The sequence below is a fragment of the Callithrix jacchus genome, chromosome 15 (assembly GCF_049354715.1).
Source record: "Callithrix jacchus isolate 240 chromosome 15, calJac240_pri, whole genome shotgun sequence".
In the NCBI taxonomy this organism is placed as follows: domain Eukaryota; kingdom Metazoa; phylum Chordata; class Mammalia; order Primates; family Cebidae; genus Callithrix; species Callithrix jacchus.
Genome location: NC_133516.1, coordinates 65178231 through 65197081, shown reverse-complemented (window position 1 = coordinate 65197081; position 18851 = coordinate 65178231). Strand labels below are relative to the sequence as shown.

Below are 18851 nucleotides of genomic sequence, written 5' to 3'. Positions count from 1 at the left end.
TTTCCTAGAAGAGGGTAAAAGGCAGTCTATATATTAATTAGAGAAAAATTTATGCAGGAATCAGAATTTATTCATGTGGTCCGATTTCTAAATAGCCAAGAGTAATTATTTCCCTAAAAAAATTACAATCGTTAACTTGTCTCTCAAAAATACAATAAATGTGACTTCAATTGACACTCTCAAAATTTCTCATAATCTTTTTATATGATTTTATATGATTCTTAGTTCTTCTTAGTTCTTTTTCTTTTCTTCTTTTTTTTTTTTTTTTTGAGCAGGAGTTTCACTCTTGTTACCCAGGCTGGAGTGCAATGGCATGATCTCAGCTCAACGCAACCTCCACCTCCTGGGTTCAGGCAATTCTCCTGCCTCAGCCTCCTGAGTAGCTGGGATTACAGGCATGCACCACCATGCCCAGCTAATTTTTTGTATTTTTAATAGAGACGGGGTTTCACCATGTTGACCAGGATGGTCTTGATCTCTTGACCTTGTGATCCACCCACCTTGGCCTCCCAAAGTGCTGGGATTACAGGCTTGAGCCACCGTGCCTGGCCTAGTTCTTCTTATTTCTTATTCTGAACCCCTCTGATTTTTGCTCTCAGCCTACACACAATTTTCTCTTTCATCACCCCTTTCTCTGCAAGGGTTCTCTTATGTAGAGGGACCCAATCTTTCTTAGTCTTAGACTTTCCTGCCTCTATATCCTTCTTAATTTTGTGTCTTTCTGCCCATCCTCTAACTGTAAACTGACAAATTTAATAATCAGTTGGGTGTGATGGCCTCTTCTGAAGAGTGGGAGCACTCCCAGGTGTAGAGAGGGATAAGGAGAGTGAATGGTGCATATGGTATTGCTATTTTTTTTAATTGCTTCTGATAGAGGGGGAGACCTAGGAATTAATATATTTTTTTTACCTCTGCATAACTTTCATTGATCATCAATTGATCTGACAGAAAAATCTTCAAAACACTATATTTTTAGAGAATTTTGCCTTATCTGAGTCTTCTGAAGAGTAGATGAGTCACATAACCTAAGTTTCAGGGAGACATATATAAGAAGCTAACAGGATAATTTTCTGATTTCAGTGTTCCCCAACCAGAGGCGTATGAATATCCAGCCCTGAAAGCTGAAACAAGTTTTGTGCCAGAACAGTTCATTATATTCTGTTTTTTTTTTTTTTTTTTTTTTCAGGAATGGAAGATATCAACAGTAAGAGTCTCTTTGTTGTCTTGGTATGGATACTTTTGGTTATCTTGATAAATTATCATTTTGTCTGCTTCTTTATGTATTATTTTTATAATTATTTATGTTATAGTAAGAATGTGACAAAAAAACAACAACAAAAGATTGACTTCAACTCTCAATCTATATTAAAAGCTCCATTAATTAGGCAACCTTTGGAATGGAAATAAGCAAAATCCCTTTATCAATTGTGTCATATATATGGAAGGACTAGGTGCATTAATTAACTGTATTTGGAGGTTAACATCAGATGATAGTTTATTTTTTCAAATTCCAATCCTTTTTGTTATTTTTTTTTTGAGACAAGGTCTCTGTCACCCAGGTTCTGCCTCCTGGGTTCAAGTGATTCTCCTGTCTCAGTCTCCTGAGTAGCTGGGATTACAGATGTATGCCACCATGCTCAGCTAATTTTTGTATTTTTAGTAGAGATCGTGTTTTACCAGGTTGGCCAGGCTGGTCTCGACTTTCTGACTTCATGTCATCAACCTGCCTTGGTATCTCAAAGTACTGGGGTGCCCAGCCATCAAATTCCAATCTTTTAAGGATAAAGAATACACTTGATCATTTTGGAAAGTGGGTGGAATTTTAAGATGGCCCCCAAGATTCCCATGTAATTCCCAAGACTGCATCTATGATGGGTTTTATATTGTCATTAGGTTAGTTATGTGAAACCGTTAAAATTAAGAAAATGAGATTATCTTAGGTAGACTTAACCTATTTAGATGACCTGGGCTCTTCCTGAAGAGAGAGATTTAAAATGCAAAAGCGATTCCATGTGAAGTCTTTATTATTGGCTTGAAGATGGAGGAGGCCACATGACAAAGGCCTAAGGGTGGCCTCAGGAGCTGTGAGTGCCCCTTGGCCAGCATCAAGGAAACAGAGACCTTAGTCCTATAACCGCAAGGAACTGAATTCTGTGACAATCACTGGAGAAGGATCTTGAACTTCAGTTAAGAATGTGTTAGCCAGTGCCTTGATTTTAGCCCATGTGTATCTGAGCAGAGAATCCAGCCATGGTGTACCCTACCTTCTGATCTACAAGCTGTGAAATAATGCATTAGCATTGCTTTAAGCCACTGAGTTTGTGGTGATTTATTATGGAGCAATAGAAAATGAATAGAAGACCTCACCCATTTTCTGTTGACATTTGCGGCAGACGAAACCACAGGAGGAGAGGCAATGTAAGTGGCAATCAAGAGCTCTAATTCCAGAATCCTAGACCCAGGTTTGTGGTTCAGTTCTACCCAATTACAAACTATATGCATTCTGCCAAATGCAAAACCTCAGTTTTCTCACCTGCACAAAGAAAAATCATTATTGGTTTCTCTTAGAATTGTTGAGAGGCTTATATGATATAATAAAAGTAAAGAACTAAGAATTGTGGCGGGCCCATGTAAGAGCTATAAGTGTTAACTATGATTATCTGGGGAAAAAAGGACTAGAACATTGATTTTGAGAGCTTGAAAATAGGAGGGCTCATTAATCAACCAATAATCATATACTTTTGGCAGTTTAACAATATATTAGTATTTTTTAATCCCATGTAATCATCATTACCCCATGAAGAAGATATTATTAACATTATTTCTTTTCAACCTTTTGTTTTGAAATAATTATAAGCTCACATAAAGTTGCAAAAATAATACAAAGAGGCCCCATATACCCTTCCTTCAGCTAAAGATGACATCTTACATCACTGTAGCACATTATCAAAACTAGGAAACGGACATTGGTACAATACAGTTATCTAGACTACAGACCTTATTCACCTTACTCAAGTCTCACTGGTAATGACTTCATTTTGCAGATGAGAAAACAGGTTTACCTCAACTGCTGATTTCAATTGCCCCTTGAAAGTTGTGGTCAAATTACGTGGATTTATGTTATGAAATGTTTATCTCTGTTGCCTATTTGTGCTTTGTGACAGATGAGTGTGGAAAAATGTAGCACCACTTGACCACTCTAATGAAAACTCAACTGTACTTAAAATTCCAAAATTTTATTTCTGACAAGAAACATGTATTTTTTTCAGGGAAAGAAAGATTATATTTTTGATCTTGACCGTGTGAGGGCAAGCTGACATTGGATGTTGACAAGATCACAATAACCCAGATAGATGCACAACAATTGGTGCCCTGGTACCAAATTCCAGTGCCCATAAATATCTGCAAAATAGTCTCAATTTTTCTTTAGTTATCACCAAAGGCAGGGATTCTCATATGAAAGAAAGCTGAAAGTAACCTAGGAATCAATTCCTTAAGATCTAGGTAAAACTGGCTTGAATCTCTGCCAGTTAGTCTGTGGGAGTTTTTAAGATTTCAGTGAGTTCTTTGAAGGGATTATATCCCCTTCCCCTGGTTTGCCTCTAGGAATTTTATTCTGACATAGTATAATTTTATATTAATAAATATAGTATTTATTATATATAATCTCTTACATACATAAAATCGTGATTATATATATAATATATGTAATATATAATACATATGTACTATATATGGAATAAATATATATATATACAATAAACCTATTTTTAATACATATATAATAAATATATACTTCCTATATATGTGCGTGCATGTGTGTGTATATGTGTGTGTGTGTGTGTGTGTGTGTGTGTTTTGTCCACAGTTTCTCGTTCATAACTCTCATAGCCCTCGTTACAGCCTTTTGTTATAATGTTGGGGCGCATTAGGTCTCAGGAGCAGGCCTTAGAAAAACATAATCTCTCTTTCTCCTTTTCTCCTTTTACCTGCTCAAGGCAGGACTCTAATTTGATTGTTGGTTCAAAGACTCTCATTCCAGAGGGGATCCTGCCCCAGACCCTAGAGGAAAGAAGGCTACATAGAGAGGTCAAGAAAAGTCTGAACACACAAGCCTTGCTGGGTTTAGATCACGTGCTTTTTGTTCAATCACATTTCCACATGTTTGTCAATCATTCCTATGTAATGAAGCCTCCACAAAAATCCAAGAGGACCAGGTTGAAAGCTTCTGAGGAATTGAACAGGGGAGGTTTCTAGAGGGTGGAGTGCCTAGAGAGGGTATGGAAGCTCCGTGTCCTTTCCTCTATAACTCACCTGACTTGTCTCTTTATCTCTATCCTCTGTATCTCTATCCTTTTAAATAAACCAGTAAACCTAAGTAAATGTTTCTCTGAGTTCTTTGAGTCTCTGCAGCAAATTAATTGAGCCCAAAGAGAAGTTGGGGGCACCCCACCTTGAACCTGGTTGGTCAGAAGTTCCAGAGGCCTGGACTTTCAACTGATGTCTAAAGAGAGGGCAGCTTTGGGGACTGAGCCCCCTTGCTGTGAGATATGAGACCATCTCCATGTAGGTAAGATTTGAATTGAATTGGAGAACATCCAGCTGGTGTTGCTCTTTGGTTTATGGGAAATCTTCCACACCTTTGGTCAAAAATGTCTTCTTTGTTGATGATTGCTGTGATTGTGTGAGAGCAGAGGAAACACAGTTTGAGAGTGTTTCCTTAAATCACATTCCCACATGTAGTTTTCTATGCTTCTCTGTATAATTGAATCTAAAACTTCTTGAATTCCATGAAAACTCTATCAGCCTCAAGTATTTTGAGAACTGTAGGCTTAATGGAAGGTGTTAGAGGGATAGTGAAGTCTACGTTCCATACTTGCACACAAAACAACTTCAATTTTAGATATTAGGATTTCTCTTCCCTACGATCCTTTGGAGCCATGCTCCTGCCAGGTGGCTCTCTCAGCATGCCTCTTGGTGCCCAGCCTTGCAACTGCCTTCTCCATTTCCCCTTCTCACTCATCTCCCCTGCCCTTGGGAGAAAACTATGCTCCTTCCCTTTTTTATTTACCCTCCTCAGACATTCTGTTCTGAAATTCTTAGGCTTACAGCACTTACTTAAGTAATTATAAGTGATTTCTCCAGCAATTTAAGTTCTCTCCCTAAGATGACATCTGATGCCAGGTGTTAAAAGGACATGTTGTGTTGCTATTAGTTACTATTAATTTTATTATGCATTAGTTATTCAGTTAACTACTTAACTTTCTAATACCTTTCATTCTTTAGATTATTTTGAAGCCCCTGAAGGTCATTTGTCATCTTTTCACTTTCCTAGTTTTGTATCAGGTTGTTCTGCAGCAGGGTTACTGGGGACGTTGTATATTTTATTAATAAGTAAACCAACCTTTGCTGCGTCTTAAGTGAATGGCTCCCCTTGTATTCAAAAGCTACGGATTCAACTCTTAAGATAAATAGAGGATAAACTTGGCACATACCTTTACAAATGATGCAAGTCCAATTTAGAGCTGCAGACTTAACGGGGGCACTAGCCACTGAAAAATTCCCAAGTGATGATTTCTCTTAGAATCCCATTTACTTCAATTTTAGATATCAGTTAACCCTCCAGTCCTGTGTTCCTTTCTACCTGTTGAGCCCACTGTGCCTCAAGCCTAACACCAAGTTTCTCATAGAGTGAGCACCCAGCAAATACTCATTAAGTGTAGAATGGAAGAAAGTATATGTTGTCGCAAATAGACTGAATTAATAAGCTCTTGAGGAGCAGTAACATAGACATTCTTCTATTTCTTCTCTCCTATATTAACTCCTATGTGGTATAAGTAACTGATCAGCTGGTCTCTTGGAAAGCAAGGCTGTAATGTGAGCTGAACATTTGTAACATATTTATTGTTATGACAGGGAGGAAACAGTAGTGGGTTCAATCACTCGAGGAAAACACTACACCCCTTAATATTGTTTGCATCATGATAGTATCTGGAGAGCAGCTGGCATTTACCCTTTGCATTCCAACCACACATTCTTGGGAAAAAAATCTTCCTTTCCTCCCACTCGTAAAGGCCTTTTAGCTAAGTCTCACCCAGCACCAAGAGTGGGTGGCACGCGTATGCCAGCTATGTCTACTGTCACTTCTTATCCGCTCAGTGTTGTCATGTTTGATGGGAAGCCCTGGCTATGATGGACATAGCTTCGAGGCTTGTGTTGACTGAAGTGACAAATAGTCTAATGTAATTAGTGTTTGACTGAGCACTGGGGATTCCTCATTGAAGAAGATTTTTTTTTTCTTTTAATGCAAACCTTAAGTTGATCTTGGGGAAAGACACTGGATCACATTCAGGCTAGGTAGGTAAGTTGCTGCCATGTGGGGTAAGAAGTCTGGTGTGATAATTCTAGAAACCCCACTTTTTTTTTTTTTTTGAGATGGAGTCTCACTCTGTTACCTGGGCTGGAGTATACTGGTGTGCTCTTGGCTGACTGCAGTGTCTGCCTCCCAGGTTTGAGCAACTCTTCTGTCTCAGCCTCCAAGTAGCTGGGATTACAGCTACGCACTAACATGCCCAGTTATTTAGTTATTTATTTTTGCATTTTGTAAAAATGGGGTTTCACCATGTTGGCCAGTCTGGTCTCAAATTCCTGACCTCAACAACTCTACCCTCCTTGGCCTCCTGAAGTGCTGGGATTACAGGTGTGAGCCACAGTGTCTGACCTAGAAACCCCACTCTTAAAGGGTTTACAATACATAGTCACCTGGGCACTTCTGTATACATGGGTGTGGCTGGCCAGGGCTCCCATTATTTCAGAGCGGATATTAGTTGGTCTACAAGGGACAGTTTCCCTCCTTTCCCCACTTTATTCATTTACTTATTTATTCATCCAGTAACATTTCTGCACTACCCCACACTCTCTGCACCAAGCACAATGCTAAGCACTGGAGGTACAACACTGGGAGGTACAGTCATGATTCCTGTCCTTTTGTTGTGTTTCATAATCCTGTTCTGTCTTCCAGAGATGATAAGCGCAATGAAGGAACCAATGCTGAGAATGTTATGGTGTACATATAACAACCATTTAACACATGTGAAGCATATGCAGCACAGCCTACAGTAGACTTCCAGGGATTACTGAGTTTTAAAAGACAAGGAATCAAGCAGGAGAATTACAGGAGGTTGGTGGAAGGCAGTGAGGAAGGAAGGACCTTCCAGATGGAGGGCACAGCATGAACAGAGATCCATGGAAGAGGAGCACCATGGGATGCTTGGTGTTATAAGCCATGTGGAGATGCTGAATGAGGCAGAGTAGTAAGAGATGAGACTGGATGGAATGGAGGGGCCAGGCCATGGAGAGCTTTGTAGGTCAGGCTTAGAAGTATGGTCTTTACCTTGAAGTCTATCTTCATGTCTTTATCTTGAAGTCTGTGGGGAGCCAGGATTAAATGAATTGGCCCCAGACCTCATTCTCTAACATGCCCATCAGACATGTTAGGTAATCTAGTGTCCTAACTCCCTTGGCTCACTCTGGTCTCGTTGGTCTTCTCTATGGCACTGGGGATTTTTCACTGGTCAGAGGTTGCTGACACTATCTGTTGCTCAAAACTCTCAATCTTGCAGTGTTATAGCTCCCCAGCCCCACCAGAGCCAGGCCTGTGGGCTTGCAGCTTCTGTTTGCATTTCAAAGCTGGATATTTATAACCTACTGACTTTATCCAGCCTCTACAATGCTCCAGAAGAGTTCTGTGGGCTCTAAATTCTAGTTTTTTGTTCTGAGAAAACAGTGAAATCTTCATCTCTTAGTATTTTTGCCCCTGGGGGTGTGTCTGTGTTTTCCATACTGGAAAATGAAATGAACCCATGTTTTGTGAGCATGTACTATGTGCCTGGCATGGTGCTGAGCATGTTCATACATGTTATCTTATTTAATCCTCCCAATCAAGGAGATGTTTCATTATTTCACATTCATAAAACAACTGAGGACCAGAAAGGTCAGTTGAGTTCTTCAAGGACCCACAGCTAGTGAGTAATGAAGGTGGATTGAGCCCTGTCCAGCCTCACTTTCTGAGAAGACTGTGGGGGAGAGTCTGGGCGTGGGGAGAGAGGTTGGGGCTAGTGCACTAGACCTAAGCAGTTATTAGCAGAAAAATAAATGCATTATCTAGTACCTGGGTGAAAAACTGTTTTATCTCTTTTGTTAACCTTGGTACACTGGTAGTGGTCATCTGGAGAATGTGGCTCAGAAATAGTACTGAGATTGATTAGCTACATGTGGCACAGGTGGAGATAGATAGTATCTACCCAAATGCCATATATTTGACCTTAGTGTACCGATAGGAAGGGTGTTACCACAGTGACACTTGACAGGGGTACAGGGAACAGCCAGTTGGATTGCTATTAGGCCTGATTTCTGAGCTATACCCAACATTTCTCCTTTGCTTTTCAGGGTTGCATTTGCCAATTCTTCAACCACCTATTGATATACCAAAGGACCACATGCTTGTAAGTTAGTCCAGCAAGTATCTTCATCTGGATATTTTTGAAGGAAACATATTTTAAGAAAACACATGCCTTCTGGTGCTCCATGCTTGATATAATTAGGTAATAAGCATTCAGCCCTGCCAAGCTTAATGTAAAAACCTTAATAATAGTGATTCTTCATGGATAATATACCCCCAATCCTATACGTTATCACCATTTGTGAGCCCCATTGCTATTATCTACTGGGCACCTTTTTCTCTTCTTCTTAACTGTATGTTTGGGGAGAGAGTTGTTCCACAACATTACAGGCTTGAAAGGCGCAGTCAGAACACTAATAAAGCCATCAACCCTCAGATGCCACCTTTTTGAAGTCTGAGCAAGGTGAGCAGTGCAGCTAACACCTTGTGCCTCCTCCTACATGTTTGCAATTAACATTTTATCTGCCCTACGTCTTAAGTCACAGCTTTGTCACCATTCCCTGGAGGCTGAAGAAGGACCTTAATTACAGAAGCAGTGCACTCAGCCACTGCCTGCTGTATTCTGATGTCACCACCTATGAGCTTCAAAGAGAGGTCAGGCTGATCCTAGGATGTCATGTGGCTCAAATCCAGTATTTTAATTTAGAGACTCAGTAAGTGGCTCCATCAATTAAGACCGGCTGTACTTGCAGCAGACCTGCCAGGCCACAGCCAGAGCTTTGATTCATTTCATTTCTTACTGACCCCATCACAGAGTGGAAGGATGGCCAACATTTCAATGGGTGGTGGAGAGCTGCCAGATTTAAAAGGAAGACTAATGATCGAGGAGGATTCTAAAGGGTAAGATTTGCTTTTGAAATGACAGCACATATGTCATGCTGGCTAAATGATGGTGCTTAGTGGGGGTCCAGGAAAAGAGACACACATTATTTCATAGTTTGTTAACAATTAATAAATCCCATCTCAGTGAATTAGCTCAGATCGGGTTTGGTTTTTGCTCAAGTTTAAGTTAACGACAAGTAAGTGGAAGTTCTTCTCCATTTGGTTTTTTAGGGGTCCAGCGTCTTTCCATCTTTTGACCCTGTCAGGTCTACACCATTTACTCCAAGTGAAAAAGAGATAATGGAGGAAAACGCGACCTGCAGGAGGGTGACGTTGGGGTTGACTCACTCTTCCTTTCAATCTCAGGTCAGGATTAATCTTGGAACCCAGGATAAGGTTGTGCCTGCAGAAGCATACATGTGGGTGAGGGAGCTGAAGTCAGAGGGAGGTGGAAGGAGCGAGGCTGCTCCAAGCATAGAAACAGGAGTAGATTGTAGGAGTCAGGAGGGTCAAAACCTATCTCTTTTCTTTCCTAACTCCACAAGACCCTGCTCTCTGCCAGTAGGACAATGAGGCTATAATGAGCTCATTCCCTGTTCCCCAAATTTAAACCTTCTATTTCAGCAGATCATCCAGTTGACAGTGCTCAACTTCATGGAGGCAGGGAATGTAAGTCCTGTGGGGAAAGTTATTTTTGGCTTGGCAAAGCAAGCATCCTGAAGGCTTTTGTGTAGCTCTCAGCTCTACAAATAGTCCTTTGCAATCAATACCACACAATCAGATTCTTGTAAAGAGGTGCAGAGGCTAATAACTCACCCCTAATATTATTGGTCTTAGATGAAACATAATTTAGAATAAAGTATTGTTTTAGCAGAGACACCATAGCTGCTTAAAATGTGTACTGGTATCATTTACATTTGCTGCCTGGTTATTATCTTGGTTATGTACTAAGAAAGTGGCTAGCCGTCACCCCAGCTTTCTTCCATAGTAAATCATGAATAATTTTGTTAAGGTTTGTACTTTGAATTCAAACATAACTGGGCCATTATGGCCGGCTGCTGCCATAAACAGACATATGATTTGCATGTCTACATGAGCAAATTGGAGCTGCAAGTGAGGGCGGCTTCACATCAGTACGTTACTCTGCCTCCCTTCCATTGCACAGAATTAACAACTGCCAGGGAAATTGCTTCATAACTGAATGTCTAATCGAAGAGTTAGGACAGGATAATATACAGTTGCCAAAGTGAAGTTTGATATGGAACTTAAATCTTGTCTCTGGCTCCAGACATCGTGGTTGGAAATGCAAATTGTTCCTTAAGACTCACTCGCAAATGGAGGGAGCAGTTTCTGAGTTAATGGACACATGGGAATTTTCCCCTCCCACTGACAACTGAAGGTTCAGATTTGTTATCAAGTTATTGGGCCCAGGACTCCTCTCATTTACCACAACTTTCACCCCCATCAGGGAAGCTGTGTTTGGATTCCATCAAGTTCTTAAACTTACGCTTCTATTAACTTTGAATGATTCTAGTGGAGCGTGTCACTGGTTGTGACAGGATTATTTATGAGTTAAATGATTCTGACTCAGTTAGAAAAGCACTCGAGCTTCTAGCCCTGGTGGAAACAAACAGAATTGACAGCATGGCTCCTCAGGGAAGCTCCTTGTTTATCATAACTTTCTTCACAGAAGCATTTCCTCAGAGATCTGACAGAAGACTCCAGGGAACTGGGCCTCAGGTGGCACTGGCTTGGCAGAGACCCCTTCTATGGGCATTGGTTATGGGTGGGATGAGGAGGAGTGTGTCTGTGTGGGGAGAGGGTTGTATTTTTTACCATTTGCTTCTTTTTCAGTAGCCAACTTTGACATCCCAGTGGGTACATACTTAAGGTATCTACAAGGCAGGAGACCCCCTACAAAATGTTCTTTGGAAAATTTTGATATGTGAATAAACACATCCAGGTAATCATTCGAGGAGAACCAGGAACTACCTTGGCTTCTCTGATACATCTCTGACTTATTACTTAAATTAGCGTTGCTTGGGTTGACATGTGCACCACCACTTTGCATTACTTGAGTCTCTGAGCATCTTATCAGGACCTAATCAATGGCCCAGCTTCATGTATGAATCAGCTGGGTGAGGCCAGGGAAGAAGAAAGGCAGGAGCAACCCATTTGTGGAGAGCACTGAATCGGAGCCCAGAGGCTAACACTGCGGTGGTTCTCTGTCTAACACTCAGCCTATTTTAGGTAAAACCATAGCACTGTGAAAGGCAAAGTCCCCTGAACCAAGCGCCAGGGATGCTGGGTCTAATTTTTGTCTATGTCATCGGCTTGATATAAGACCTCAGGCTGTTCACTATTGGCTTGTGTAAATATAGCTCCTTTCTCATCTGCAACTTCATCCAATGTTCCTACCTTGTGGTAGGTATCTATGGAAAGGCAAACAATAAAAGCACTTCAAAAAGTGAGAAATGCTTGCTTTAATCTTCTTAAGAGTACAAGTTGGGCCCTCTGAAGCCAAATCCTACACTGCAGAAAATATATTAGAGTAAGGCTTTCATTCTTAGGCAATTTATTGGAAAAATATTTTTTAAATTCCTGGTTATATATAAATGATGTAATATCAGAATTGTACTATGTCAGAGCAATTTCTTCTGAAATGATTTAGGAGATAAGAACTAGGTAGACTAAATTACACCTGTTGTGTTTGCTCACTTGAGAAACACACACACATGCAGAAACACACATACACACCCACATATACACACACACACACACACACATATACACATTTTTTGAGAAGTTGTCTCATAGACTAATTGCAATTAATAGGACTCTGATCTCTTTCCCATTTAAACCACTGATTAATGTTGCAAGACAAATGCAAACTGGGGCTGTAACATAGTGACTAAGAGAAATAAATGATTTCAAGTCAACAGCATGACAAATGGTCAGGACAAGCATCCACCCTCTGGTTATTACAACCTTTTATTATGATCTATCATTAAGCAACCTAGCATTTCATATAATGTAAAAGTTATTAATTTACTGGAAACAAGTGAGGGTGCTTAGGTCTTTCGCCTTCTCTGAAAATAAAATGGAAATTGATTAGGCAAACTTTTTGATTAATACCTGGATAACTTGTACCTTCCTTCTTCTTGTTATATACTGAAAACCAAACACATAATTGGACCCAGCAAAAAAACAAAAACAAATGAACAAAAAAAAAACTAGAGGAAAGTCCAGTCTATCTTGTACAGATCAGGATACTGTGGCCCTCTTAGAGGAGGTTGCAAACAAGAAATCTTGACCTGTATAGCTGAACTATGTGTCTGGCACATAATAGATGCTCAGTAAATGTTTGTTTGATGATGAATCTTTGGGATGAGGAGCTTTCAGAGCAGAATACAATCAAGTGGGAAAATAATGGACTTGGCCAGGGCTACACGGCTGCGACTGGGAGTAAAGACATCTGAGTTTAAGGCCCAAGTGATACCATAAATATCTTATATGAAGCATATCACTTCCTTTAGCCTATGTTTCTGCTATTTTCATTGTGAATAATACTTTCTGCTCTAGCTGAGTTAGTCCAGTGCTTTAGAGTAAATGAGAAAAGAGATATCAATGCACTTTGGAAAATGTCAACTAGTCTCCTCTATAGCTACTAAGCTTGTCTCATAGATGAATCAGCAAGATCAGCCTGTCTCTAAAGTAAGACTTAGGAAACAGCCAGAGACAGCTAAGTGAGCTATTCCACTGATGGCCAAAGTTAATGGCTGCTATTTATTTATTTCTCTTCAAATCTTCTGGTATGGGAATGAACTTATCTGGATCAGAGCTGTAGGATGGAAATCAGTCTAGGATATTTTGATAATTAGAGTGTATTTATTGTGAGCCTTTTAAGATAAAATGTTGGGCTAGAATAGAATTTCAATTTTCTAGGAGTTCAGAATCTAAGGTTTTCAGAATAATACTGCCTGGAGCACAGGACAATAATAATGAACTTATCAAAGAGAGAAAGGGCTAATCCTTTGTGTTAAAAAGCTTTCAGTTTAGACCAGGCAAGTTGGCTCATGCCTGTAATCCCATGACTTAGGGCAGCTCAGGGAGGTGGATCACTCAAGCTCAGGAGTTTGAGACCAGCCCGGGCAACTTGGCAAAACCTCATCTCTACAAAAAAAATACAAAAATTATCTGAGTATGGTGTGCACATCTTTGGTCCCAGCTGCTCAGGAGGCTAAGATGGGAGGATGACTTGAGCTCAGGAGGCAGAGGTTGGAGTGAGCAGAGATTATGCCAATGCACTCCAGCTTGGTTGACAGAACAAGACCCTTTCTTAAAAAAAAAAAAAAAAATCTTAATTTTTAACAGTATGCTTACAGGTTTCTCTGTCTCCTTTACTCATACTTTAGAAATAAGAAATTAGCTTTGTTATATGAAAAGTCAAATTTGACAAAGACAGTTCATAGTGGGATGGATATTCATGTTTTTCTATTAGGCTAATATCCATGATGAACAAAAATCTTTAGTGAAATACTGGCAAACCAATTGCAACAGCACATCAAAAAGCTTATCCATCACCATCAAATAGTCTTCACCCAGGCATGCAAGTTTGGTTCAACATGTGTAAGTCTATGAACATAATTCACCACATAAACAGAAGCAAAGACAAAAAACACATGATTATCGCATTATGGTATTTTCTTTGTTTCAGTTGGTCATGTTATGACCATAACAGAATGCCCTAGTACAGAGTCCAGTCTCCTCTCCAAAGATAATGTCTTTATTTGAAAAGGAAAAGAATCTACTTGGCCGTTGTGCATGTGTATACTTTTTGCTAGGAATGGTTGTGGTACAGATGAGGACTTTCTTAAGATCAGATATGATTCTCAAAGTCTCATTCATTTCCACTGTCATTTTATCAGACTGGGACCTCTCACAGACAATCACTATAACTAATTGCAAGATGTCCATTTTTTCCAGGATGAGTTTTGAGTGATTCAAATATCAGGACTTAAAATTTAACCCTTGTTATATTATATATATTAATTACCTTTTATTAATGAAAGCAAATGTTTACTTCTCTCTCTCTCCCCGCTCTCCATGTGTGGAGGAAGTGGACTCTACCTGATATTATCTGGACTTTCCAAGGGTGCATATTTCCAAGAAGGAAGTATGGGTTCCTAAGGCCAATGTTTCTCAAATTGAGGTCCAAGCACTTCCTGCCTTAAATCAAATATGAGTCCAGTTAAAAATACAGATCCTTGGGGTCTATTGAAAACTTAATGAATTAGAATCACTAGGTTTGTAACTTCACAATCCAAATATACAACAGACTCCCCATATAATTCTTTTGCATGCTAATGTTTAAAAACCAGCACTATAAGCTTTAATGGAATCCCATGCATGTAGGGTCCCACGTTACAGAAGAAATTGGTGGTGGAGAAGCAGAGAGCATGCCCCTATAGACTAGAAGAGGAGGCTAGGGGAGGGTTTGTGCTTCTGGATAGCTACACAGAGGACTTTTGTTCCCTCTAAAAAGATCTCTTCTGCCAGTCTACTTGTCACTTTCTGGTCATTCTCCCATTTAGACAACCCTCATTTTGATTGGATGGCCCAATGGTGCAGGTGCTTCAGATATAGATGTGAGGTGAGGGAACAGATACATGAATACGATAATGCATCTTCCCTCTGATTTTAGCAGAGTATCCCTTTTGCTGAGATTTACCTTTCCTTCAATCTCACCAAGGCTTTACAATTTGAACAATCTCTAGTTTGAAGAAGCACATCAACTGTTACTCTGCAACTTATGTTAATGGATGTGGGTGGGCTGCATCATGTGCTAAAATCCTACATTAGCTTTGGCACAGTACTCTTGACTCTCTCATTCAACACAAATCCATCAAAACCTCCTCCTTCCATCACCACTTACCCCATAGTGAGTTAAGGAAGAGTCCTTCTCCCTCTAATAATGTTTTGAATCATTTTTATTCCCAACTCAGAAGGTGTGCCGCTTGATTACTCTGGTTGCTATAGCTACAGGTCAAATAATTTCCCTCCAGATCTGTCTTTTGGTGTTATATGTTCCCTATATGTTTGATCTGTAAGGGAGCTTTTCAGATATTCATCTAGTAGGTACCCCAAGGGAATAAAACATTACGACATCAAAATGGGTCATTCCTAAGCTTAGTTAAAAAACAAAACAAAACAAAACAAAAAACAAAATACTAGCATTCCTGATGATATATTTAGGAGAAAAATACTTTAAAAAATAAATTTTCCTGAATTCTTTTATTAGTTCTCTATGCTTTTCATCTTTCTTTGCCTAAATATTTTCAAGAACTTTTTTTTGTAATCTGTATGCTCAACTTTTATGTAATAAATCTTAATAAACCTCTTAAATATTTTCCCAAACTTCTCATCTACATTGACAGTTACACTGGCTTTATTTTAATTTTTCCTTCCCACTAAAGTCTTTCTTTTCTTTTTTTTTAAATAAGAGAATGCAGATTTTCCTTATAGGACTCTGTGATGTCCACCATTAACAAAATATTAGTTGTTTTTAAATTGTCGTGTTATTATTCTCTGCTTACTAGGGCAATCATGTGGCTTAATTTATTCAGAGGATCACTCAGAAATTCAGTTAGAAACGGTGATTGGTCAGTGGTCTTCTTTTATATCTGATTCAATCTGGTACTAATATGTTGTTTCAAAAACATACCAGTTCCAAAGAGAATTCTTACCTTGCAGGATTCCAACTCACTCAACAAACACAACTTTAGGGTGTCGTCTGAATTGGCATTACTATGTCAATCTTCCCACAGGGCATTGGCTATTGTGTGATTTAGCTACTCGCCTGTTTTGGAAGATTTCCAGCTTTATTTTTCTTGTTTCTTTTAAGTGACTTTTTTAAACAAAATCACCCACAGATTTGAAAAGAAAAGACAAAATGAATGGCAAATGTATGGGAAATTTTGGCTTGACCTAGTATGGAGGAGAATTTGTTACTATCCTGGCCAGTTTGGAGTTCTTTAAGAAGGTATTTCAGCAAAAGTACAATTAAAATATTAGTGCAGTCATTTGAAAACAACCAAATTTTTTAAAGCTTACTTTGTATCTTTATGGATTTACCTATTCATGCACATGGGTAAAGTTAGGCTGACAGACTTGTCAAACTATGAAAGGCATGAGGTATAAGGCTTTTAATGCTTGATGAAGCAGAAACTGCATGAACAAATCCACTCCTGGGATTTGTAAATGAATGCATTAAATGCCTTGAATATTTAATTCACTTGTTCCCAATAATATTTGTTGACATGGAAGATAATAAAGTGTAATGACTCCTAACCTCTTAATGAGAATAATTCTTAAGAGCTGTCAATAATATGGAAAGTTTTAGAAAAAGGTTGGTTTTTCAGCAGCTAATAATAGTGATGTCCTCCTCTTTAGAAGAAAAAATAACCTAGCATTTGTGTATTCCTTTGAAGCTCTAGTTTTAGACTTTAGTGAACTATCTTTTGCTCATTGTCTCTACTCCAGATTGCTTAGTGTCAGAATATTAACTGTGAAGACAAACACACAGATGCGATAAAGGAATTATATCTGAGAAAGTATGTAAAAAATTCAAGACACTTAAACACACCAAATGATTATCTCTAAATTAATGAATCTAACAACACAAGAAGTTGTCTCTCCAATCTGATTTTCTGACAACTCCTTTAAGGAATTCAACAATGGTCAGAGACCATAGCACTTGTCTATATAGAAAAACAAAACTGTGGTTGTAGAAGCCAATAACTGGATTTTCCTCATCAGTATAACTTCACAACAAAGAGAATTTATTTATTATTATTTAGTTAAAACTGGGAGAGAGCTAGAATCTTGGTCACATTTATTTGTTCAATAATATTGAACAAATATTATGAAGCCCCAGTGTAGTTGACGTTTTGATGCTCTTGGTGGCAGAGCTTTTGGAGAAACTTGATCTTGGTGGAGAATAAAATATAAGAATGAAGAAATCATTTGACTTGGGTTTCTCTGAGTTCCTGGCATGTCCTAAAACTCTCTGAATTGCCAGAAAAAGAGTAAATGACTTTGAGTGTATTTAATTTTTGTTCTATTTATTTAAAAATCGGAAATCTGAACAGGTGATAAATCTCTAATTAATCAAATCATTGCTTAGCCTGGAGAACTGCTATTGGACCTTGATGGATGACAGAGAATCTGTCTTTGTGTTATTGTTGTTTTGCCAAGGATCTGTTTGCAGCAGGTACTTCTCTGTACTTTCCTGTTTAGCAACATTTACAGTGTTTATTCAGTTGTTTTTCTTGAAGGGCTTCTCTTTTTTCCTTTTTTTTCGATGTGAGGAATTGTTGATCTTTTTTGTACACAGCATTAAATGAGGTCCCCATGCGGCTAAATGATCGGAGATTGAAAGGCTGGTCATTCAGCTGATTGGGAAAGAGCTGTGCAACCAGGCTAGATTCTAAATTTTCCTTCAGAAATTTGTCCTCTGAAGGAATTGGAATTAGTCCCATGTAATTTGCAATGTCCTTAAATCTGTGCTTTCCATTCTGCATTATGTCAAGGTACACCATCTCTTAATAGTCCCTGAGATGAGAGAGATGATTATATCTTAGAGAAACCCTTTATAAATTATTTGGGTAAGTAAAGAGAAATAGAGAAAACAACAACATATTTTGCTTGTAGCCTTTGAAATCTATATCCAGAAAGTAGTCTTTAAAATCTGTATTATTTTATTGCAGTATCATAAATTTCTCTGAGTTCTATATTACTCTGAAAGTACCAATCTGTTATAATGTTATGTATTATCACAAGGATTCAGATACACTCAGGTCAAATTATGGCTGCTAAAACTACCTCCACAGAAAGATCTTGGGTATTAACTTGGAAATAAATTTGTTCTTTTTCTTATTTTCAGAATTATCCAAGGGAAACAAAGAGGGTCTCTATTTTTAAAATAGAACACTCCTTGTGTCTTATCATATTTATCTAAATCGATGGGTATAGTGATTTTAGAGCTTCACACCTTTCCAGAAAACATGAGAAGTAAATTCTGCCTGTTCTTGCTAGAACATTTATTTTTCAAGTCATGTTCTAACCAGGCTGCCATTATGGACATTAAATATACCAAAAACCCTTGGCTGATCAGAAGCATATTAATCTTACTTTGTTTATTAAAGATGTACGAAATGCTGAACATTTGCCAATTCTTAAAACATGCAATCAGGATTCAAGAAGACAGGGTTCCTTTCCTAGAAGAGCTTATAGTGGAGAATAAAATCAGCCTACAGTGAGAACAAAGTATTATAAGTGGGGATGATAACACAAGAACTACAAAAAGAGTCATCATACCCACTTGGTGAGAGTTGAGAAGAGAATGTCAAAAAAGGCTCGTTGAATGAAATGACATCTAAGGTGGGTAGCAAAGGGCAAACAAGATGCTTAACAAAATAGTAGAGCATAACAAAAGTTTACCAGGTAAAAGAAAGAGCTATGGAAATAACCATATACGGGAGAATGTATGGAAAAATATAGTTGTTCA

At 38.7% G+C, this 18851-nt stretch overlaps 2 long non-coding RNA genes across 10 annotated transcripts in view; both read left to right on the top strand.

Annotated features, from left to right (window-relative positions):
* The window catches only part of LOC118148048 (uncharacterized), a 155776-nt gene extending 152126 nt beyond the window's left edge, over positions 1 to 3650 (top strand). For 8 of the 9 annotated variants that reach the window (XR_013527463.1, XR_013527462.1, XR_013527466.1 and 5 more), the window contains one exon: positions 1081 to 1172. This is a non-coding gene — a long non-coding RNA (uncharacterized LOC118148048). The other variant, XR_013527461.1, reaches the window with a different exon arrangement.
* Positions 3651 to 3763: 113 nt separating this feature from the next.
* Positions 3764 to 12501, top strand: LOC118148047 (uncharacterized). The gene is made up of 3 exons (XR_004734809.3): positions 3764 to 7180; positions 8449 to 9301; positions 9515 to 12501. It is a non-coding gene; the product is annotated as an uncharacterized LOC118148047 (long non-coding RNA).
* Positions 12502 to 18851: the final 6350 nt, after the last annotated feature.